General features: G+C 35.3%; 1 pseudogene; it reads right to left on the bottom strand.

The window, feature by feature from the left end:
• Positions 1–268: 268 nt before the first annotated feature.
• On the bottom strand, positions 269–20072 carry LOC114494986 (annotated as a pseudogene).
• Positions 20073–25418: the final 5346 nt, after the last annotated feature.

Genomic DNA, 25418 nt, shown 5'->3' with positions numbered 1-25418 from the left:
TTTAGAAAAAAGTCTTTAGGAGAGTCATATTTATTAAAAACATATTTTTTTACTTAATATATTCCTGATTCATTTATGCTATTGCATGTGTTTACATTTTAAAGTCACAAGTATACTATTTGTGTACATTATATTTCACAGAATCAAATATATATATGTACTTTGAGACTGGCCTTGGATTCCTGTTCTTCCTCTGACTCTCATGACAGTTTCCAGAATTTCAACAAACCCTCTGTTGTAATGAACATGCAGTAGCAACAAAACATCTCTAAAATCCCTGAGGTGTGACTTAAAACAGTACTGCAGATTCCTTCTGGCGTGGTGATTTGTACCATGTTGCCAACCCTTGCTTTGATCCCACTGAAAGTTTAGCCATATTGTACCAGAATGTCCCCAACTTCCCACAATGCTGGATTAGCAAGGCCTGATGTCTATCTCTGCTGCCATCTGATTGGTTAAAATTATAGCTATACTGTGATTATTTGCGAGGCTGATCATTTGCTGGGGTAGGTCATTTAGTAAGGAGTAGGAAGGGATAGGTGATCACGGTCATGACAAAAAGCAAAGCAATACCACCCACTATCACTAATCAAACTTTGAGTGTTCTGAAAGGAAGTATGGAAAGAAATTAACTTGTGCCAGTACCTCTTGCAGTCACAACAATGAAATGACATTTGACAAAATATTTTCAAGGGTGAAATTCTTCAAAGGACTTTGGGAATGCCTCTCCCATATGTGTTCCTGCCATGAACTGAAGGTGCTAAAGGCAGGCAGCAGTGAGGTGTACCACTCTATCAACCATAAAATTTTGCTCTGCACTAACAAACACTGCTTAGCCTCCCACTCCTCCCAAACATTCTGGTCTCAGCACATCTGCTGCTAACTGTATATGATTTCAATGCATCAGCATATCTAGGTTAAATTCTCTTCTTTTAATTTACAGCATTTCTAAGACCTCTTTAGACATCCAACCTCTTTGCTGAGCTCTGAGAGTTTCACCTTTAGGAATACTTGAGAGATCTGGAAACCTGCAGATACCAGCTTTCACTGTACCACGAGGACAGGGGAAACGCACTAAATCTCCTTGCATTTCAGAGCCAGATGCCTATGCACACAGTCACAAGAGTTGCTTTAACTGTTGACTGAGTCATTTGAGAATGAGCTGCAGATCTAATGATGTTTCACCTATTTCCGTATATCTCCTCACAGAACCAAGACATTATTATACGTAGTGTTATTATTATACATTGTGTAGTTTTCATGTCTCTTAATGTCCTTTAATCTGATATAATTTCTAAGCCATTTTTGTTTTTCCTGACACTGATATTTCTAAAGAATATCTAAAAAATTATTTCAGAAGTTATTTATAGTGTATTTATTGATTTCTATGATTCTTCCTGGTGACTATCTGATATTGATTCTTTAATTTTGGCCAAGAATACAACCTACAATGCTTTTTCTAAAGCATCTTATCAAGAGACACGTGATGTCAGTTTTCTCCATCATCAGGTGTTATCACGAATCACTTGGCTAATGAGATGTCCTCCAGATTTCTCCTAGGTGAAATAACTTTAAAAAAAATACTTTTGGAAAACTCAGGATAAGTAAAGAAAAGTATAACTCAGGGTTTTCAGAAACATAACTTTTAGTAGAAGCAGTATTTCTGATTATGAATTATCATACTAAGTATTAAATACTTAGGTTTAGAGTGGAAATAAGTTAAGGGAAATTCATCACAATAAATCTAATGGTGTATGTGCCCAATTGCTCAATTTGAAACATTCCTAAAGCAGTTGGCTCCCTGTCTCGTTAAAAGTTATCGTACAGCTTGTTTAGGCTAAGGGTCTTCATATGTTAGTCTGGAGTTTGCTTCTATTTGTTGCTTAAAACAAGGTAGACTTTTCCTCTATAGTCCCCATGTGACTGACAGCTACTACTAAAAGGATGAGCACATATCTCTTCCTTAAGAATCTCTTTTCAAGGAGCTGCCACATCATTTTAATACAATTTAATCAGAACGGGGTTATCCGGGTTGACTTCATTATGCATTCACACATTCAATCACACCAACATCACTTTCAATACCATCTCTTACAAATGGTGCTGTTCACTTTCTCAACAGTAAAGGCATGACATGTGATTTCCACCCATCACTGGAGACTTAATAAATCACCCAACATATTACAGTTTCACACCAAGTTAGCACCTTCATCGGGAATGAAATTAGCAGAGCAATCCTGGCTAATTGTGAAAAATGCTAATTACCCGCTCACCCTGTAAAATGAGGCATGAGTGATGTGTGCTGAGGCCTGCACAAAGTCACAAACCTTGGAAATGCAAACATTTAAATAAAGCCGAAAACTGCTTATGCAGAGAAAAATGGAGACCAGACAGGAGTAAAAGTATACAGCTGGTAAAGGAAATGAGAATCTGCAAGGATTTTAAAAATTTCGCTTTAGAACTCTAGCAAGACCAGTGGGGACTTGGGTGACTCCAAGAATTCACTGTGACACTTTATTTCTATCTCCAGCACAGATATCCACCTTATGTCACTGGGGGAAAAGTCTTCACTTGCTAATAGCTGGTCACAGCTGGGACAGGAGGTAGCTGTGAAAGAAGTGACCCCAGTTCAGTTACTCTGGTGCCTGGACGTCCCCATCTAGGAAGACTGGCAGCGGTCAGCTCCCTGTGCGTGCTGGTCTCTACAGGGGGCCAGGAGCTGCCAGGTCACAGGATGTGAACCTGAACAGTCGTTTCAGAGCTTCCACCATCTCCTTGCTGCTTGGCCCAGACCCACAGGTGGGGGTTGTGATGGAAGGATTTATTCCTGCCTCTGTCAGTCTGGTCCCCTTCTCGGATGGGGGACTCTTTCTTTTCCCCAGAGGTGTCAGTTTGTCACCTTTCGCCAGGGTGAGGCTCCCATTAAGAGGGAAGCATGTTCTTTCCTAATAATGCTGTTTGGGAGTATGTGTGTGTGTGTTTAATGTGCAACATGTATTACTTTCCCTACTCTTTCTAGCTCCTCTAAAGTGCTGAGCAGTCACATGACTTCTATACTACCAAGCCCAAATTAAAAAATCCAACAGTTCCATTTTTCAATTGCTTGTTAGGTTCCACACACTAAATCTGTTATGAAAGACAATTATCACACATTAATTTAAAAATGTTCCTGACTAATGACTTGTGCAAGACTAAAGCAATTATACCATTTATAATTGCAAAGGTAACCCAGAGAAAGAGATTCTTTTGTGGTTAATTTGTATAATGATGCAAAGGTGATAAAATATTAAACCCCCAAAGAGGAATATGGAATTCTCCAGAAGATAGATTTGTGACACAATTTAAGCCCTCAATATAACAAAAGGGAAAAAAAAAAAAAAAAAAAACAAAAAAAAAAAAAAAAAAAAAAAAAAAAAAAAAAAAAAACAAAAAAAAAAAAAAAAAAAAAAAAAAAAAAAAAAAAAAAAAAAAAGAGAAAAGAAAAAAAAGAGAAAAGAAAAAGAACAAATCATATCCCCAACTTCTAAATTATCTTCCAAACAATAAAAAGAATGAATAAGAAAAGTGTGTTCATAACATTTCCATAAAATAAAATTCTCCTCTTTTTATATTTTCTTTTCACTTATTATAAATAACAAATTCATTAGTGATGACCACTCACTTCATTCCATGACTATTGCTCCCAGAATGGTTTACATGTTCTGATATTATTATTAAGATTGATTGCTTGATTACAAATTTCAAGCCTGAACTTCTCCTCAGCAGAAAAAGAACATAACAGAACATACTTTCTACAAAAAAATTGCACATAGGAGATAACCTTATCCATCATTTTGTATAAGATAATAATTTAGGCCACTAAAGAATATAGAAATAAAATTGCAGCATTCTCTTTCACCTGTTTTTTTCTCTGTCAACAATCTGTTCCCTAAAAGTAAAATAAAAACTTAAAATTATAATTCCTTTCAAATAAAGAAAAGGCTTTCTGTACCTACCTCAACATTTAAAACACATGCCACACGAACTCTCCATTCCAAGGAAACTGAACTTCCTGTCTAAAATGTTCTGTGTTTTACAAACTATGTTTTTCTATCAATGTTTTCACTGTGCTAAGAGCATCCTCTTTCCAATATTCCACTTATTGAAATCTTATTCCATTAAACCTGCATCATGAAGCAGATTCTGATTCTCCTTTGGCACCAACCACTATTTATTAAGGCAATTTTAATTTACTCTGAACTCCAAGGGAATTTGTTATGTTTACATTTTAATTCACATTTTAGTTGTTTTTATGTGTTACCACCTCCTTTTAATGATTCTCAACTTCGAAGTTACACTCTATCAAGATTTACCGTAATGGCTCACAAATATTGGGTACTCAAAAGCTGTAGAATAATACATCTCTGTGCCCTGTGAATTAGTGAGATTAATCTTATCCCAAAGAATCTTTCAGATAGCCTTATAGAAATGTAATGTACCTATTGATTATAGAAAGAAAGCAAGTCGCAATGATAAAACTTAAGAGAATAAGAATCACAAAGTCATGGATTTCAGTTTGAGAATGCAGTTTGACCATCTGTTGTTGACACCATTTTGTAAGTGGGAAAACAAAGTTTAAAGAAAGAAGAAAGATACACAGGTGGTAAGTAGCATTTCCAGGGCTTGAACTTAAGTCTTTACATTTAATTCAGAATTTATTGGATTACTTTCAAATTAAAAATTATATATTATTTCCAAATATGAGAAATGATGGAGAAAAAAAGCATAAGGTAAAATTCAGTGGTCATGGAACTCTGATTTTCAGTGGGAGTATTTGTTGCCATGTTGTGCACCCACCACACACACACACACACACACACACGGACCAAAAAGACAACCCCGCCCCTCGCAGAGATGCATCAAGACCACTCGGAATTCAGTGTAAGTGGCAGATTCTTTCTTAATGAACCTAGAGATTGTCAGTTTCTGGGTACTGTTTAAATGGGAATTTTCATTCTGAGACGGTTTTTTCTTTGTTTTGTCTTTTTATTTGTTTGTTTTCTAATACAAACTCCAGGGATCTTGCCAACCACATTTTGTTCTCAATCCCTGTCTGGCAGGGTCAGGGTAAAGCTTGATCTATCATTTGTCATTTATCATTCATCATTCAAGGTCCACCTGGAGTGAAGCTCCCTTTTCTCTAGTGGCAGTTTCATCTACAGGAGATAGAGGTATCAAGCTGTCAATTCCTCAGCCAAGTTTGGCCAAAGGTAAATAAATGTAAATAAACACAGGTATTTAACTACTTAATAAACCATTTCTTTCTCCTATGCTTTACTTCCTGCTATGCTTTACCAGTTTTCAGTCACCTATGTACTAAACTCATTGATGAGCTCTAAAAAATAATGATTTTTGAAACTTACTATTACAGTACATGATAGAAATTAATAACATTTGGACTACCAGGGCTTCACACAGCACCTCAGTCACCTAAAGATATAGGAGGAAAAACCAATGCATTTCTTCTATATATACGAGGTCTGTCCAGAAAGTAGGCAGCCTTTTTACTATAAAAAATAGATATTTATTTTTCTATTGAAGAAGAAGAAGATGCAAGATACAAGAAATATTATACATAGGACAATGATGCCTTGGTCCCCTTCAAAGTAGGGACCTTGGGACTTACAAAGTTCTCCCAATCACCATCAGCTGCTCTGTCATATTTTCCTGAATCTCATCAAAGGTCCAAAACCTCTTTTCTTTCCAAAGGTGATTTTAGTTTTGGGAAAAAGCCAGAAGTCACAATGTGTTGTTCTGGACTGTAGTGGGCTGAGTCACCTAAGTGATTTGATATTTCACCAAAACATTCACCACTACACATGATGAAACTGCCAAACACCATTACCCATAGCTCCTGAATCATCTGAATAGTTTCCACAGAGGAATGTACAAACTTAATGCAAAATTTTGAGGCAGATTTTTTTGCTCTACTCGTTCAGTCATTTTGAAAGTGATGACCACACAGCTCACTCAATAGCATCTACCACCCGCACTGATGTCATTGTTCAAAGCATGCACATTCCAGTTCCCTCTCCTTGGCTGCCAGGTTACATCAATGCTGTACAAACCATTCTCATTATATTAACAATGACTGGACTACTACTGGACAGACCTCATATATCTTTCCACCCAGAATATGGCCAGAAATACAAAAGAAAACATATTTTATAAGCCTACTTTTCCCTAAAAGAGAAAAAATATCCTAACAATTTAGTATTAAGGATTTAAATGGACTGAGATTCTGCATCAGGCAATGCTAATGATGCTAGTCCATTGACTACTTTTGATCTTCAATGTTCTTGAACTTAAGATCAGCAATTGCTGATCTTAATGCAGAATATGACAATTCTGCATGTGAAACTTCCTTCAGAATCAGCACATCTTTCTTATTCCTCATGTACCTTTTGGCCTACTCTCCTAAGCTTATGTCAACACATTATACTTCTTCCTTCCTTCATTTTGAATGTTTCTCCTATTCTTTCATAGGTAATTAGGTATTATAGGAAAGTAATTAATTTATCCCTATAAAGATGAACATGATGGTTTTTCATATTTTTATAGTCTTTAGTCATCTACTCAAAAGGTATCTAAAGCTAAAGCCAGATATTTTCAAATTGAAAAAATATATAAATCTCTTTATAGAATTTCTTGCATAGTTGGAAGTCAGCTATTCTTGTGCTAAATTATTTATCACTGTGAGTAGTCAATTTCTTGATATCAGGCCTCACTATCTAACGGGTCTCATATAAGTCTATTTTTTCCTTATTCTTTAAAGTGTGTGTGTCTGTATATATATATTTGGGTTGATAATGCAATTGCTGATTGTTACAATGAAACTTGGCCTTTGGGGTCTTAATGTTGATATTTACATTTCACATCTATTTAAAAAGTCATCTTCAGTGTCCAGCTACATTTTAATGAATTAATATTTGTAGAAAGTAAACATATGAGCCAACAACATCACTTAATAATAAAATATATTGTTAAATAAATAAATTTCTACTGGCAACTTATTAATAGAGAACTACATTGATATCCTATAGTATATATGAAGTGAAGATACATACAAAGATATACAAGAAATATTTAAATTTTACATGCCATAGCTATCTAAAGATTGTACATGTATTTTCTTATCAAGCATTACAGCAATTCATGAGTTAGGCAATACTATCCCTGTTTATAGATGAAGAAACTGGAGAGAAGCTAAAGATCTTGCCAGTGGTCAGTCAGGTTATATTATAGGTAGAGGCAAGATTAGAACTCTAACAGCCTGATTCCAAACCCCATGTCCCGTATGCAATAGTGTATATATTTCTGATCCCAAGTTTGTTACTTGACAAGCTCAGGTGACCTCCACAGCTTCTGGATGGGTTCTGCCAACAGATACAGAAACTAAGGTTTCCAAAATAAGTGCAAGCTTGCTTTATTGGAAGTCAATTACTGCCTAAACAAATGCAAGGACTTTTAAAGCTCAGGGGGCACAGAGATAAGACATAAGGATATGTGTAAATAATACAAGACCAGATAGTCTATGTGACACATATTTAGAAAATGCTAAAAGAGTTCTCTGAAAATGTCATCAATCATTTTACTTAAACTCTTTATGTCAGAGATTCATTAAGTTGAATTTTGGACAGGTAGTAACCAAAAAATCATATGGCTGGCAGGGAGCAGAGTGAGGGTGTCATGAATCATGAGTCCCAAAAGTGAAATAATAAATAATAAGCACTTATAGTGTGTTTTCATGAAAAATCTATTTATCAGGCTGAATTGTAAAATCCTTAGCAATGAAGATACCTACTTTGTGTCCTTCAAAGTATCTCCAGAACACAGGGAGTTTTCAATCTTTGTTAATATGTGATTAAGCTCATTAGACTAGCAGAACACTTAACATATTTCATGTAGAAAATCTTTTATTTTTAAATTCAATACTTTTAATACTCTTTAAAATTAATTTTACAAAACTGCTCTGTGGGCACACCGTTTTGCCAGTTCTTCCTTTCAGTATGCTGAACACTCTCCTCAGTAACCCAAAGGGCTGGTTCATGCATTAATTCATATCATACTTCTACAGAAAGTAGAGCTGCTATCATGTACAAATATAGATATATAGTTTTTACCCTGCTTGAGACATATTAGAAGGTCTGTGATATTGCAATAATACAGAAATTACTTTGTTGTAAGAAAAATAATTTTCAGAAACTTATTTTTAAAAAAATTTATTTCTTTACTTTTAGATAGAGAAGAAGGGAGGGAAAGAGAGGAGAGAAACAGCAATGTGCAAGAGATACATTGATTGGTTGCCTCTCCCACGCCCCCAAATGCTGACTCAATCCACAACCTTGGCATGTGCCCCGTTGGGGAATCAAACCAGCAACCATTCGATTCACAGGACAATGTTCAACCCATTGAGCCACACTAGTGAAGGCCAGAAACATAAATACCATGATTTGTGTTCCCTGTAATAGAGTTTTATTTTCTTGTTAATATGTAAGCAAACAAATAATATTATCTAATCCATAATCTTAATAAGGAAAACAAATTGTAAAACATATCCTCATAATAGATACAAACTAAATCATGTGGAAATTAATAATATCAATTACATTCAGTAATACTTTTATAATTAATTGATTACTGAATAATTATTTGTGATGTTCTCATTGTTGAATTCCTCTCTTGAGGGAATGTTGTCAATTCTAATACAACAGATTGGGTCAGATTTGGTTGGTGCCTTAATTATTCTTCTCTTACATGCTTGGGATAGTTATTTTATCTTCATTGGCTACTTGCATAAATCCCAAAGTTAACTGACCTTACATTTGTTCTGGGTAGCTAAGGAAATAACTTAGTGGTAGAACTGGAAATTGAATTTTGGGAATTAGGTAAAAGGTTAATCTCTTCTTAAATCCCCATTAATTTTATTCACTATTAGAAAGAATACTAGCTGTAGAAGGAAGATAAAGCAGTATATCTACTATTTTTAACTGTAAGCTTCAGCCAGCCTCTGATCCCCTTCTACCTCTCACAGACTAAGAATGTTTTGTATTTGGTTCCTAGAAGATACTAAAAGGCTGCTTCAAACAAACCTACTTGTGATTTCTTGTTCTGACAAGGACCAGAACAACAGAAGTGGTGTCCACCTCATCATCAATATCACTGTCAGGGAAGGAAGAGTGCCAGCTCTGAGCAGTCTGCTCAGGCCTCTCTTGGCACCAGCAAGCGCGGTGCTGACAGCTTCTTGGCTCACTGAACATTTCCAACATACCACACAAGCCATACCCTGAGGGCCTAAATGGGCTGCACCTACGTTTGTCTTGTTACTTAGCATTAAGTAGAGTCATGTATGCATAAAATGATTTAACAAATGTTCTACAACCATTTAAGCTTTTGCAATGCTTTCTTTAATGTAAAAATAGGACTTCAATGGGCATCTGAGAGATGACTTTTTTCCTAGAAATATTTTCTAAATGGAATAGTAGTGGCCCATTTAGGTAATAACAATAGGTCAGAGTTGGGTAGAAGGCTAAAGTTTATGGATATTTCAAGTAGATGACAGGTGGGATTCTTAGGTATTAAAGATTCTAAGTGTGTGGGCATTAGACTAGACTGTGACTTAAATGCTTGAGATATATGATGCTCTTTTTTCCTCCTGTTTTAGTTCCCCACAGGGCAACTCATATTAATTTAGGCTAGGTTCAGGGCTAGTCTGGATTAGGAGGAAGATACATCATTGACTCATGAATCTTGATGTCTAATTTTAATGCTTTAATTTTTGCTACCAGGCAAATTCAAGGCTTTATTGATGGTGATTCCAATCAGAGATCAGTTAGTGGGTAATAAACCTATGAAATCCCAGGCTCTTTTGTGAAAAAAATCACCTCCATCTCTACAATCTTCAAGTTGCTGAAGACTTCTGCAAATGAGGGATCTGTATTTGAATGACTGTATTTTCTTATTTCTGAGATTACTAATGTGTTCTTTTTACATATCCAACAGTTCTTGATACATATCCAACTGTTTTTGTTTCATAGCCTTCTGTTTATTTCTAGAATGTTAGTCATATTTTTGAGAAGCATATTCAGTTTTATTTTAATTTCTTCTTAGATTACACTTTTATTTATGTTACCTCAGTTGTGATCTCTTATTGGGATCCATCCATTAAATTATTTTTTCTTATGGCAGTCTTATCTGGAGAAGGAATTCCTTGGCTAATTGATTGTTTTCTCTCCACGAATCCTCCTCTTTCATTTGCTTCGCACCCCAGGGTTCTCAAATGAGAACTGGCTCTTATATTTCTGTTTCTGTGTTGTTGTCTTAAGAAAATATAACCAGTCCATTACCAGAGGCAGTATGTCATTTTGTTCAGTGGTGGGATTTTCACGGTCCTTCCTTGACCCTCCAGCGATACTATTCATTACAGAGCACAGATCTTGTCCAGGGTCAAAGCCATTTCCAGCTTTCATGTGCAGACCCAGTGCACTGTTCCCTTACAGGGGGTGGAATATTGTTAGAGCTGTTTCTCATGGAAATTAAATACAAAGATGCTATGAATCATTTCCAATAGTATAACCCTACATTCTTCCCTTTTTGAGTTGTTATTCTATGTGTTTTTATTTGATTTCTGCTCCCAAGATAAAGATACTCTGCTTTAGATAAGAGTATGATTTTTTAAATATGTATTGTACTCATAACATTTCACTCTCATGTTTTGTGTTCTGAGTATGGGGATTTGGCATGTGCTAACATAATTATAAGAAGAAAATCATTTCTTAAAATACATTTTTATTTAACTTTGGACAATGTTATAATAATTTATGTCTTTTACAAAATCCAAAGATCAGAAGGAATTACAGTAAACAAATATGTGTTCGAGCATGAGGTTTCTAGATATAAGCATGGAAAGACATGAAAAATAATTGGTAAGATTGGTAGACATATCCTTGACCAGGGAGGCTCAGTTGATTGGAGTATTGTCCCGTAACAGAAAGGATGTGGGTTTGATTCTAGGTGGGACATATATCTTGGTTGTGGGTTTTATCCCCTGTCCTGGCACTTATTGATCTCAAGTTCAGGTGCACACAGGAGGCAACTGATCAATATTTCTTTCTTGCATCAATGCTTTTCCCTCTCTCCCTTCCTCTCTAAAAGCAATGAAAAAAGTGTCCTTGGGTAAAGATAATACATAAATTAAATAAATAAGTAAACAAATACATAAATAAATAGATAGATTATCTATAAATAGATAATAGAATATTTTACAGTTTCAAGATATTTGACACAGAGCAAACATTTCAAATATTGGAACATACCTATTTGGATCAATCTATCTATTGATGAATTAATTAATCAATCAATAGATAAATATAATGAGCATAGTTCAAGGGATTCTAAAACTTGATTTTCTGATTCTTGGTACATTTGTTGAAGAGTATAACTCTTCAACAAAAATGACATGCTCAAAATGTAATTAATGAAGTACAATTTCTTTATCTTATAAAATATTTTTAAAATAACTCATCTTACTCTATAAGAATATTTTAAAGCATCATCAATTAGTTTTTGATAAAATTGTTGGTTTTAAAAATCTAGTATCACATTAAATCACTGTATTGCTTTAGTGCAAACAAAAGCTTAAAATAGTAATATGAATATTCACAATGAGCCATAGTATCATGGTTGGCAGTAGACAGACATGAGCAGAGCAAGGATAATGGGACAGGTATAGAAGGTCATCAGGACAGAAAGCCCTGAGTGTCTAGCAATGGGCAAAAGTGAGATAACAAGGACCTCACCCCCAGGGTGACCTTTACTTCTCTAGCATATCACAGGTCAGGAGGTTTCGACCCCCTGACCTTTCATATCTCTGGTCATGCAGTTCAGACCCTTCCCTGACCTTTCCTCCCCTGGCATGTTGCTAGTCATACAGGTTAGACTGCCTTAGAAGGGGAAAAAACAAGGGGCCTAAGTAAAACATTAAGCGCTCAGGACAGTGAGGTTCTAACCTGCATCAAATACATAGAGGCTCAGTTGTGTTTCAGCTCTAGACCCAGAAAAGCAGCAAAACCAGACAAGCAAGGCCATGGCTGACACCAGGACCAGCTGCAATGAATAATGACCTCCCTGCCCTGAGCCAGCCAATCAGTAAAGACCATAACCCTGAACAGACACACTTGAAAAGCTGATGAATATTTTATTGGAAGCCTCCTCCCCTAAGACCTCCAGATAAATACCCTCAAATAGAGGATCCAGTGCAGCTCTCTCTCTGGAGCATTCCCGTGCCTTCTTCCCCCACTGTCCCCCAGGTGCATTTTTCCTTGCCTCTTTTTTTTCCTGAGCTTGAAGGGCCCCTCCTTTACCTCCATAACTTGTTCCCTGAGCCCAAACAGCTCAACTGGCTGACTTTTTCCATGGCTCACTTCTTCTACTTCTGTGACTTTCTAAATAAAATTTTTCATATATTTGAATCTTTCTTTTTTGCCAGAACTCAGGTACTGAGGTTGCTGAACCAAGGTCCAGTTGCTGATAACATTCTGGCACTGTTCTTGCTGCCAACAGTAAAAATAAATTTTTTTGGTTTATTCAATTTAAAATTGCAAGAACAAAAATAGGAATAATAGTTTTTTCTCCACTGGAAAGAATCCATTTCTTTCAAGAATTCATGTATCAATCTTATTAATGTTAATAAAACTAACAGGAGTCCAAATTTCACTGTTGCCAGACTCAAAATTGTGCATGCCAGTTTTTTAATGAGAATGTGACAATATGTGTAAAAATTAATTTGAACCATTCCTTGACTTAGACAAGTATTTTGAAGCATCTATTTTACATAGAGCATAGCTAAGGTTTAAGTGAAACACAAACTAAGCCACTCTTTTTTCTATAGCAATCACCTGTTATTTTTGTCTATACAACAAACTTTTCTGTTACCACAACTTTTCTGGTATAGTTACCAGAGGAATTTTCTGTCTCATAGAGCACCCACACTTGGTATATCAACTTTCAATGTGTAAGGGCTCAATTGATAGTTATTAAATTAAATCATTAAAATTAATTCTTATAATATTTAAAATAGATAACAAGCAAATAATTTAAGAGTGTAAGAAAGAGACTATAACTTTAAGCAAATGAGAATGCTATAAAATTATTACATTATATTGGATCTTAAAAAAATAATTTTCTGTCTCATAGAGAACACAAGAAGTTGTTTTCCACATATAAGTTAGTAGAGAGAATGTGTCCAGCATTCAATAAATACTTAGTGAATTTAAGTGACTAGCATTCTGAGATATTCCATTTGGGAGATTCTCAGCCAGCAGGTCCTCACTTCTTCCCTTTTCTGTCTCTTCTTCAAAGCATGTGTTTTACCCTTAATAATGTCTTTGGAATATGTAGATAAAGACATGGACTTCGTTTTTTTTTGTTTTGATCACATAGCATCTGCCATCACTGCACATGTCCTTCCCAGATTGCCTGTGACAGAAAATGTCACAGAGATTTTATATGTCAATATTTCTCCTAGTTGCTCCCAGTTTTATCCTTTCCCTTATCTATTTATTCAAAAATAAAACACATTTTTATAAAAGGATTGTGTTGAAATTTCAAACCCTATCTTTCTTAGACGTCTGCTCTTTTCTTCTAAATATCAAGATTTACATATTGCTAAAAACAACATTCAGCTAAGTAAACTTGAAAATCTAACTTGCCTTATTAAATGACTCATGAATAGTTCAGTAGTTCACCCAGCAGCCATTGTAAGGGCACTTTGAGGGTTTGTACAAAATGGACCTCTTTTAAAGGAAGAAGGATGGGGCAAGGAAGCTATTTGCAAAGGAAAAGAAAGAAATACTTTCAAGCCAGCAAATCTTTCTGGGGTTAAGGAACCAGCAAAGATTTTATCATGCAGATTGCTTCTTCTTCCTATGGGGGATGGATAGGCCCCATATGACAGATTACCTCATTGGTGTTGACCAGAATATTCCAGACTGGTTGATTAAGATTACATTTCTGGAGAAGTTGGAACTGCAGTTATGTTAGGTATTAAAGGTAGGTTTTGTAATGTAGGCTTCTAGCATAAGAGATGCCACTGAGGCCCGGGAATTTGATTAACAAAATCCACGTTCAGTTTTACTTTATTACTTTCATTGTCCCAAATATTTACATATCAGAAGGCTAGTTCCCATTTAACTTGAAGGGTGAAGTTGGGATGGTAAGAAATCAAAGAGACCTTTGAGGTGGCAGTAGCCTTTTGTTGGCTACTGAAGGCTCACTGTTTTAAGGTAATGTTTCAAAGGAGACAGTGGAGGACTCAACGGTCTGATTGAATTAATTTCATTACAAAATTACATATTTTATAATTACTCATCTTATTCAAACAGCACTCATAATAAGTACTTTCTATCCCCAAACTCTTACTAATTTATCGTCCTGCTATTTCTTTCTTTTTAGTTGCCATGCTGAAAGAAATTAGTTAAAATTGCATGAAATGTATTATTACAGTAACCAAATTTAGAATACTCTGTTGGGAAATAATGTAACTTGGTGAATACACTGATAGTAAAAACATAAATTAAAGAATAACAAGAGTTTTCTGTAAAATTAGATTCACAAAATGATGTCAAAAGTTGGTGCTCACATTGTCAGTCTGGGCACTCTTAATCACCAGCATCCCTACTTAGAGAGGCAATATTTTAAGTGTTAAGGTGTTTTATAAACTTATTTTTAAATAAAACAATCTTATCAGGTAAAAGAATTTTAACGTGCTTGCAGTGAATGGAATTAACTATGCATCTCCAATGTCATCTATTTGGGTTTCATGTCAAACCCTAATTCATTCTCTGAAAGCATGGCTCTTTGACTTCCATCAAAATGTCTAGACTGAAAAGTGTATGTAATATTGTGAAAAAACTGTCCATAAGGTAATATTGATTTCATGCAGTAAAAGATCATGAGCAGAAAGTACAAAACACTGGATTACAATCCTATCTCAGTAATTTCATAGCTACGTGACCTCTTTCATAACTACCTAACCTCTTTCTTTTTTTAAGCAGGTTCACTGCGAGGTTGTTCTAAGAGCTAAAGTAGCTAGGTGGATACCTGGCAGTCAAGATACAAAATGATAAATTATGCCACATTCATCATTACAAAAATTACTCTAGAAGTATATGCAATTTTTCTATTCCTTCAGTCAAAGTTCAGGCACTGAGATATTCTGAAGATATACTTTGTTCACAAAGCATTTTGCAAAACTGTTACATATTCAAGACTGCAGAATAAAGTCTTTATTTTCACACTAAATGTAAAATAATGGGTTTCTCCATCTTATGAGCTAAATTCAGACATGGTAAACATATTATTTGAGTTACATATAATGAAGAGTCAAAAACATGTTAAAAAGTTTGTAACTAAGGAAATCCCTCTGAACACACAGAGAAAGCTCAGTTGATTACCACAAAAATAAAAGAAGCCCCTTAAGTGTTATTTGAAGCTTTCCTCAAAATAAATCTACAATGTCATTTTTGGACAGTCAACTCAATAAACATGAGTAGATTAAGAACAAATTGATGGATTTTTTAAAATGGTGAACTGAATTCATTTTGCATACATAGAAAAGTCTCTTATTTTAGAAAAGGTATTCTACAATTAGTTCCTCTAAAGTAAGTGGGCTTTTAATAACCACACTTATACATCTACAAGCAGAAAATAAGTAGAAGCAGCTCAAGGTTAACTGGTCGTGACAGTAGCACAGATCATCTAGGCATAACAGAACTGCATTGTGAGTTTAATGTCATTCTGTCTAGCATAAACACCTTTACCAAGTCAGGTGTCAGCTCTCTGTCTGTACATTCTCTGAAGAGGCAGTCTACCCACAACACAGGTGTCAGATATAACCTACTATTTTGGTTATTTACTTTTAGAATTAGATATAGTCATTGGTTTAAGAAGACAGCAGAAGCTTTGACTGTTAGTGTGTTAATGAGGTAAAGAAATTTCAGGGGGATATTTTTGCCTGAGTTAAGTTAACATACCTTGACTTTTACAACGTAAAGGATGGCCAAGTCTACTTGGGAATATGACCTGCCACTGTGTCACCACCTCACATCTGCCAGATCCTGACAACAACCCACTTTGGGGCTAATATCCTGACAAACAACACTCTCTTGTGATTTATGTTGGATATATCTGCTAATATTTATGAACACTGACCGAAAATAAGTTATTCTTATAGGATTTTTTAGAATTAAAATGATTTCCTTAGTTATGGTTATTACATACTGATCTAAAGAAACAAAGCAGGAAAATTTGTGGGCAAAATAGTTTCATCGTATTGATCACATGTGAAATATTAAACATAATTTTATACTGTGCTCTTAAAAATCTAAAGAAAAGAAAAGATCACAATTACAACACTGATAAGAGCCAAGAGGAAAATTTTCTCAGGAGTGACTGTGTTATATAGAAAGTTTATAGCTAATATTATAGATAAAAAGTGACTGCTTTGCTATTCTTCACTTAGACCCTATAATTTTTTAAAAATGGACATTTTGGTGGAATTTTGCTAATTATGAGTCATAATATGATCAAAAGATGATTTTTAAAGATAAAAGAAGTCATAAAATTTTTCCCTCTAATTTGCTCAGCTCAATTATGCAGGTTTTAAGACCAGGAATATAAAATCTCACTATGTTATGTGAAAAGCAGAGTAATTTACAACTAGCTGTAAAAATAAAGACATATAAATGTCAGAATTACTTTTTTAAAAAATCTGATATTTGAGGACCATTTAGAAAGTGAGAATTGTATAAAAACTAAAATAGATTGTATATAGCTTAAAGTTTCTGAAAATTGTTGTTTTCCTCTCAACTTAGATAATTGATATTATATTCATATTTGAGACAAAGTTTAAGGTATATATCATGATAATCCTTTCTTGGATTCAAAGCATGAGTATGTTCATTGTCTATTATGAGTAACAACAGTGCTCACCAAATATGCCAGCTGCTTCCTCATACTTCCCTGCCCCCCAGAGTTAGTGGGCATACAGACATCTGCAAACATTCACCATGGTGTGAGTTATTTCTTGGCCTAAGAATATAACCTAATAAGCAATACTCTAACTCTATTTTCCAAAGCCACAGTGATTCAAGGGTTCACATGTTGCAGGTGAGGAGTTTAAGTATTGCCTTAGTCACTTTACGTTTGTGTTTCATTTAACATCCATCCTCAGCTATCCTATGGAATAGTGTTGTAAGTGTTTTATAAATTAGGATATTGAGGATAGAATTTGTTGGTAAAATTTGATGTCACTGGTATGATGGACATAGCGATTGATTATATGTCTTGCAATCAAACAGAAAAACATTCAAGTCCTGTCTTTGCCACTTAATTCTTATGTGATCTTGGCCAAGTTAACTAATATCTTACAATGTCAGATACCTTCAGCTGAAAACTGAGTATTCTTATAGCTCCTCCCTATAGGACTGTAGGGGATTAAGTGACACACTACATGCTAAGCCCTTAATGTCTTATAAATACTCAACATAGAGTGCTGTTTTTCTTATATTGTTAAAAGCCCACAGGCTGTTTGACATTTTTTCATCTTTCACTTCCTGTTTGACATCTTTTTATCTTTCACAATTGGATCAGGACACAGGAAAAATCAGTTTTAAGATGAGAAGTTTTCTTATTTCAGAGAATCAAATATAATTAAATTTTCCAACATGGCAAAAGATATAAATCCTTACGTGAATTACATGAATAGCATTCTTTCCTTGGTTTTTGTTGTTCTTTTTTTCTTAAATGTGAACAATACATTTTACTATTCTTGTCTAAAAATAAAACATTGCAGAATTATAGATTATGGATCCCATAGTAAATTTTTTTAGAAAATATTTGTTTTTTATCCCTTTGTCAATTTTAAAAGAGCACATTTTAAGGAAGGAAGATGGAGGTGTGATAGGAGTTCCATTATTAAGATTCCTTTGATAAGATGTCAGGGAGCCCTTGAATAATATTTGTACCTAAGAATAAGAGATATGATAAAGGTAGTCTTTCTAAAATGACTAAGGCTGCCAGTTGCCTAAGTATATCTTTTAATTTTCTAAAAAATAAAGTTCAAATTTTTTTTTAGCAATGAGTATTTTTTAATTGTTCTTGAAATTGAAATCTCCTACATCTTATTAAATTTAATTTTAAATCTCAGCTCTAGGAATTACCTATCTATCATTTATCTAACTATCTTCTATCTAGCCCTCAGAGACCTAGCTTTCTTCTCACCCCAGATAATTAGCAACCCCCGAGGAAGCAGAAAACAGTAGTCTAGACTTGACTAATGGTCATAATGTCCGGACCTCAGCTGGCTAAAGATAACATCTTCATCCATGTGAGAGATATATGGTCAGGCAGCCTCCAGTAAGCACCCCGATCAGGGATCAAACTCATAACCCAGGTATGTGCCCTGACTGAGAATCGAAACTACAACCTTCTAGTATATAGGACGACACTCCAACCAATTGAACCACCAGGCCAGAGCAGAGACCATCTTGACTTAAGTTATGCTTTAGCTCCTGAGCCCTAAGGTAGAACAAACTACTAGATACTTTCTTATGAGCAAACTTCAGAACTGTGTTCAAGACATGAAAAATGATTTATTACCCTTACATCACACCTAACCAATCAGCTCCCAACATGACTCTGAACACCCGAACTGCTTGTGTCTTATAATTTGCCCAATATAACCTGTAACCTTCACTCCATCAGGGAGTCAGGGCTTTAGAGCATTAGCTGTGGTATTGGCCTCCATATTGGCCAATTCAATATTAAACTGTTTTTCTTTCTATACCACAAACTCTTGCTCATTCATTTCTTTGGGCCAGTGTGTGCAGGCAGAGACTCAAAAAAATTGGGGTCCTAGTGACAATTCTGTTGATGTTTCAGGCCCATCTTTTTCTAGTTAGAGTTAAATCAAGCTATATTCAATTTCCTGTATGATCCATATTTACCTATCTTCCTAGTCATTATATTTGCATCTTAGTGTTAGTGTTTTCCAGGGTGGGAATGTAATCCAAATAAGAATAGATCATTTTCAGGGATAAGTAAAGAAGTTGTTCAGAAAGTAAACTTGAATAGTCTGTAGAGAGAAGTCCAGCAGAGACAAGCAGACCCAAGACCTGGAGAAAGAGCATTTGAGTTTCTGGATCTAGCCTTACATGAAGTCAAAAGTATCCCATCTGAATTACCATATACAGATGACAAATATATAGTTTTTTTTATTTGCAACAGTACTTATTCACAGACTTTCATTTTTCTAATTTTTTCCCAAATGTCCTTAACTGGGGAACTCTGAATTTAGTGTGCATAAGACTACTGGAAGAAACCTGTTAGTTACAGATTTAGGGTTGTAGTCTTAGAATTTATCAGTTAGCCATTTTAGAAAAGAACCCTGGGATATATATTTTTAGCCAATATCTCATGTGTTTCTTATACATATGAAGGTGTTCATACCTTAAGGAAAACTAATTAGAAAGATTAATAGATTATATAATTTAATAATGCTTGAAAAACATCAACCATAATGCTGGATGCAAATATTAGGTCTCTTTTTATCCCTGTAAGTATATATTCAGTTAGTATTATTTATTTTACTCAGTCAGATTACTGAAAATACAAAGTCAATGACTGTATTTTTATAGAGGAATATGTCTAACCAATACTTCTGCCTGTCTTTACCTAACACTCAATACCAGTGCACCCTAACAAATGATCATTGAAATTAATGACTTCATTTTGTACCAGGCTCAGGGCAGCTGTTCCAGAATCTTTGAATGTGAACTTCTACTTCTCACTGCTGAGGGCTGCCGTGGCCTATGCCATTGCACCACCTGCTCAGCGATCACTCCCAGCAGCTGCTCTTCTTGCTTTGGCACCCTCCTGCTGGCTATCTCTGCATCCCATCTGTACTTCTCCTTGGCACTGCTGAAATTGCAGCACATTTCACTCTCTGCTCCCAAACAGAGGAATTCCTCAGTCATTTCTCCTTTCAGATTTAGAAAAGCCCTTTGTGGAACATCTATAGAACTGACTTTAAAAATCCCTTTTATCTCACACTTGAACATTTCATACTATTAATGAGTTCTTAAATTTGAGGCGGATTGGGTCTTGTTTGCCACAGCAGAAATACGGAGAAATACGGAGCTTCACAAATGCAATTTTAGTGATACTTGGTGTTCAGATAATAATACTTCCAAATAATAATGATTAAAACAAAGTAATTTTATTTTATGTATTTATTTTTAATATCAGTGGTAGTATCTGTTTTCACAAATACTGCCATTATTGAAACATAACATTATAGATTTATTTCAGGATTTTCAATTGTTCTTCCCAAAGGAGAAAAACCAAATACTTAAAATAAGTCACTAAAAATTTGTTTCTAAGTTACCCTTTTCTGAAAGTTAAAGCCCATATTTTCATTTAAGTTGTAGATTTTAAGATCTGAAGCTACTACTACTATTGCTGCATAATCTGTATAGGACAACCTCTCCACTTCTCAGGACTGATGCAAGCCGATAGGAGAGAGGCCACTGGGGAAGTACAAGGGAGTATGCCTTACAATACCTCCAGCTTGATGAGTTAACCACTCTGACTATAGGTCCAGAGGGAATGATTCACTTTCCCACAAACTATTCAGAAACTGGGGAGCCCACCTTCTCATCCAAATGTGTTTTGTACCAATAATGTAAAAATCTCATAGGTTACTCAGTGAGACTTAAAATTTTTGTTTCATTTTGTATTTCTTAAATTCTTTAACATTTCCTAATTTCTGTCCCTCTTTCTTTTCCCCAATTTTCTAAGTGACCTGCATCTAAGAGACCTGTTGTCTTCTCAAATAAATATGACACAATATCTGACCTGGAATATAAAAGATGAAAAGGAATTGCTGAGGTGTAAGGACTGATGAGTTAAAGAAACAGTAATGGATGCAGGGTAAGAGAAAAATTGCACCTAATACTTGCTAAGGAATAGGAAGGAAAACTGTATTCAAGACTATTGTAATAAGGGTCAAGACTAGACTATATTGCAAGAGGGAAAAGAGAATGAACTCAACCCTCAAAAGAAAAGGCAGAAGGATTTTTAAAGGCTGGCATGAGTTAAATGAAAAGTACTGGAGAATCCAGGAGGTAGGTTGGTCACTGTGAGTAGCCCATCTGTGTTAACTAATTATTGCTTCCTGAAATTAAGATCCTACCCTCCCACAGCATCTGGGAGGCTGAGACTCTATTTTTCTTAATGGTTACAGTACAAAGGATAGTTCCAAAGTCCTTAAAAAAGACATTCCTGGGTTATAAGAGGTCCACATATCAAGGAGGCAGAGAAAGAATTTATAACCGCAAGTTTTCTAAAGTAAATGTTCTAATGAAAGTGAGGAAAGGGACCTGTAGTCAGGGATACCATTCAACTCATTAATATGCTTATGATTTATGTTCTTTTCTTTGTATGTATTCTACTCCATTAAAAATAATAATGGGTTATGAATCTGCTTTTTATAAGGTTTCCAGGTAGGAAAATATTGTTTGATTCAGCATATATTGGACATTGAAATGAGGAGAGAAGATTGGCCTCTTTATGATTTGTAACTTTTCAGACACAAATTGCACTACAAGATAACAAGTAAATTTGCAATATACAATACATACACACATTATGTTTAAAAGAGGTTTTAAATAAAACAGGCTCACAAAAATTAACACTGCAGAAATCCACAACAAAAATAAAAAGTCCCATACCAATCATACTAAGATTTATGGACAGAATAATAATACTAGATGACATTTTCAAAAATATGTTTTGCATTTGGATAGGGCTATTTTAATATACCGATCTTCAAATAGATGCATCAACTTTCCCTCTCTAAAAACACATACAATCCAAATACCTGCACTGGAAAGGCTACAGTGACATGTTTGCTTTGTGTGAGAGCAGATATGAGCACAGTTATGAGAGCACAAAGATGGGTACAGGGTTACCCAACAAAGAACTGGGACAGACAAGGAGGCTTCCTTCAGCAGAGAACCTTAACCATTAACCTAATCTAAATATGCAACAGCAAGTCTGAGTTGCTTTTCTGACCATAAAATATGCTAAATACTTCTGTGGCTTGTTTTTCTCTACATCTCATTAGTGTAGGCACATCTAACACAATGAGTAATATTGAGCTGAGTTACCAATACCCCAGATTATTTCATGGGACTCACTCTTCTGTGCAAAAGGCCTTTCTGATCTGCTGATGTTATTAAGTCCATTGTATGCTCTTGGTGACCAATTTACAAATTAACTAGAAATATCACCTTCACTAGAAATATGTAAGAGAAAAATGGTATTTTCATTTTTGTTTCACTTTATTTTTTTTAAATCATACCAAGTGCTAGGGGATAACATTTGAATACCTAGACTCTGAACCTTAAGGGCCTGGATTCCAGTTCTGCCACTTCCTAACTCTGAGATTTTTTTATTTAAACTATCTCTTAGAGCCACAACCTATTCATCTGTAAAATTGAAGCAATAATAGCTCCTACTACACAGGAATATAGTCATTTTTCTAAGTGGATTAAGAAAGATTTATAAATAAATTAAGGATTTTCTCTTCTCATATCAGCAGAGAAAATGTTCCACTGCAGATCAGAGGGCGGGCAATCAGCTTAATCCAGAGTTGTTGGTAAAAGTAAATTGTTCATCTTGCAAGAGGCTGAGGCAGCCTTCCAGATGTCCTCCAAAAATATGTTGCTATTTAAAAAAGATATTTGCTTAATATGTACCATACTCTGGCAAATATAGGATGATTCTAATTATTCATATAACCAGATTACTAGGAATTAGTGATTTTACTATTGATTTTGATTACTGATTGAGGTTTTTGTCTAGGCTATGATGATGGAAATGATTTCAAAGTGGTATCATGCAAAAACAGTCTTTCTGCTTGTGGTCTGAATTTAAAATGGTCCCATATTTATCCAAGGCTGCGACTCTCCATCTATATTGTCAATAAGCATCCCACTCTGGAGAGAGTAACTTGTGAGACTATTTAAATCCAATAACAGATGGTTCACTTATGCTCATTTGGCATATCTGTCTCAGAAAGAAGCACTAGACACAGTCAGAGGGTCCTGGGTTCACATCTTGAAAACAGGACTGTCATGGTTTTGTCTTAAGTAATTCTTTGAAGACCAAAAGGCAAGAGGTAAGTTAAAAAGGGGCTCAGATTTTACTTGAAGTACAAAAATACTACAAGTGTTTTTCCTAACATTTATATTCAAAATCAAATGCCTTTACTATTTTCGGGCTGTCATTTATGGTTTGAATTTTCTGAGAGAACACTTCTTTCAGTAGTTATTGAAAAATGAACATGGCAATTCTCGATAATGTTAGAGCTAAAAACGTTATATAGTTCCCGAAGGCAAGTACCGATGCCCAATGCTATAAATAATTAAAAAAAATGAACTCAATTGATTTCAGATAACTAGAAACACTCAGAAGAATTGCAAAATTTAGAAATTGATTTGAAGTAGAAAACAACACTCTTTATTACTCAAGAACAGAAAATAGGTTTCACAAGGAACTGAAGCTGAGAAATTAAAACATATATATTTGCATAATTATGTGTATCAATAGGTTTTCTTGACTTTGAGATTGAGTTTGGCCAAGGTCAGGTGTACCAAGGTCAGGTGTATTTTATTCCCTCATCTCCCTTTGCAACATCCTCTGCAGCATTTGCATGAACTGCCTGGGTTCCTATACCCAAGGCTCCTTCCCACACACCTCTTTCATGTTCCAGCTTCTATTAACTCTCTTCCTCTCATCTATTCAGAATGGGTGTGATAAATTTACTTACCATTACTGGTTACTACATTGTCCACTGTGACTTCTTTTTTTAAAGATTTTATTTGTTTTTAAAGAGAGAAGAAGGGAAGGAGAAAGAAAGGGAGAGAAACATCAATGTGTGGTTGCCTCTCACACACCCCCTACTGGGGAGCTGGCCGGCAACCAGGCATGTGCCCTGACTGGGAATCGAACTGGTGACCTTTTGGTTCACAGGTGGGCACGCAATCCACAGAGCCACATCAGCCAGGTCCCTTTTCCACTTAAGTTTTAGGCATGATGTTTAAGCACCTTCACTTCTGAGAAAGAAAGGGCAGATAGTTTTTGTATTTTAAGCTTCCTATGATGTCTTCCTGAAAACTGAAGAGAAATTATAAGTCTTTTTATCAGCTGGATTTAGGAAAAACTGGATATAGAGTTAAAATGGAATTGGGGTTAAGGGTTTATGATAGTGACCTTCAAGGAGACTTCAGTAATCCTTACCTCTTGTTATCAACATCCTCGTGTGACCTCCTTAACATAATCACGACTAGTCTCTATGATCAACAGAATACCATAGTGTGTGACCTCCCAATCTTTGTCATAGAAGGTACTACAGTTCTAGTGCTCTTGGATCACTTTTGGGGAGTAAATAACTGCCCTCTTGTAAGAATATTCAAGCATCCTGTTGGAGAAGCTAATCAAAAGAGCAAGGAAAGGGTCCCAACAAACAAAGAGAACCAATTTGCAAGTCATGAGAATGAGTCATATTTGGAAGCAGTTAAGCCACCAGAGAGATAAAGATCATTGCATTTGGTTGCAATCAATCACAGACTCTAGGCCAAAACTGCTTAGCCAAGCCATTTCAGATTCCTGATTCACAGAAATTGTGAAATGTCATATTTATTGTTTTAAGCCAGTAAGCTTTGGTATAATTTGTTTCAAGAACTAAAGACTAAAACAAATGAAATACAAGAATGTGTACTGACTTCCTTTTCAGATTATGGAAGAGAGGAGGAGTAGAATATGCCACCCCAAGATGTATCACTTTAGCATGTGGGTTGTTTTGAACAGAAGGTAATTAAGACCCAGCAGACTCAGAAAGAGCTTTGTGCCTCTCCATTAGCTACCTAAAAAAATTAGGGAGAACCTGTACCTGGAAGGGGACTAACACCAGAAATCACTTTTTATTTCAGAAAGGCTTGTCTGCATGGCAGGGGAAACTTCACTTTACCAAACAGCTGCTGTGCACTCCTCCTGTGAGTTATCTTCCTCCCCTTCGAAGCCCCAGACCCCAGACCTTTCTTTCTCCTTCGCCCAGGATGTTATGTCGATGAGAGCCTTCTTTGCCTGACCACCTGTGAGTCTCCTATTTTTATGGGGCTCCCATAGGTAGGAAATTTGTTTTTCTCCTGTGAGTCTGTCTTATGTCAATTTAATTATTAAGCCAACAAAAGAACCTAGAGCGGATAAGGGAAAAACTATAAATTGTAGGATAAGAGGAGAAAAATGTTCAAAGCGCT

This window comes from Phyllostomus discolor, chromosome 4, assembly GCF_004126475.2.
Source record: "Phyllostomus discolor isolate MPI-MPIP mPhyDis1 chromosome 4, mPhyDis1.pri.v3, whole genome shotgun sequence".
NCBI lineage: Eukaryota > Metazoa > Chordata > Mammalia > Chiroptera > Phyllostomidae > Phyllostomus > Phyllostomus discolor.
The sequence above is the reverse complement of the archived record's forward strand: the minus strand, read 5'-3'. Positions and strand labels throughout refer to the sequence as shown.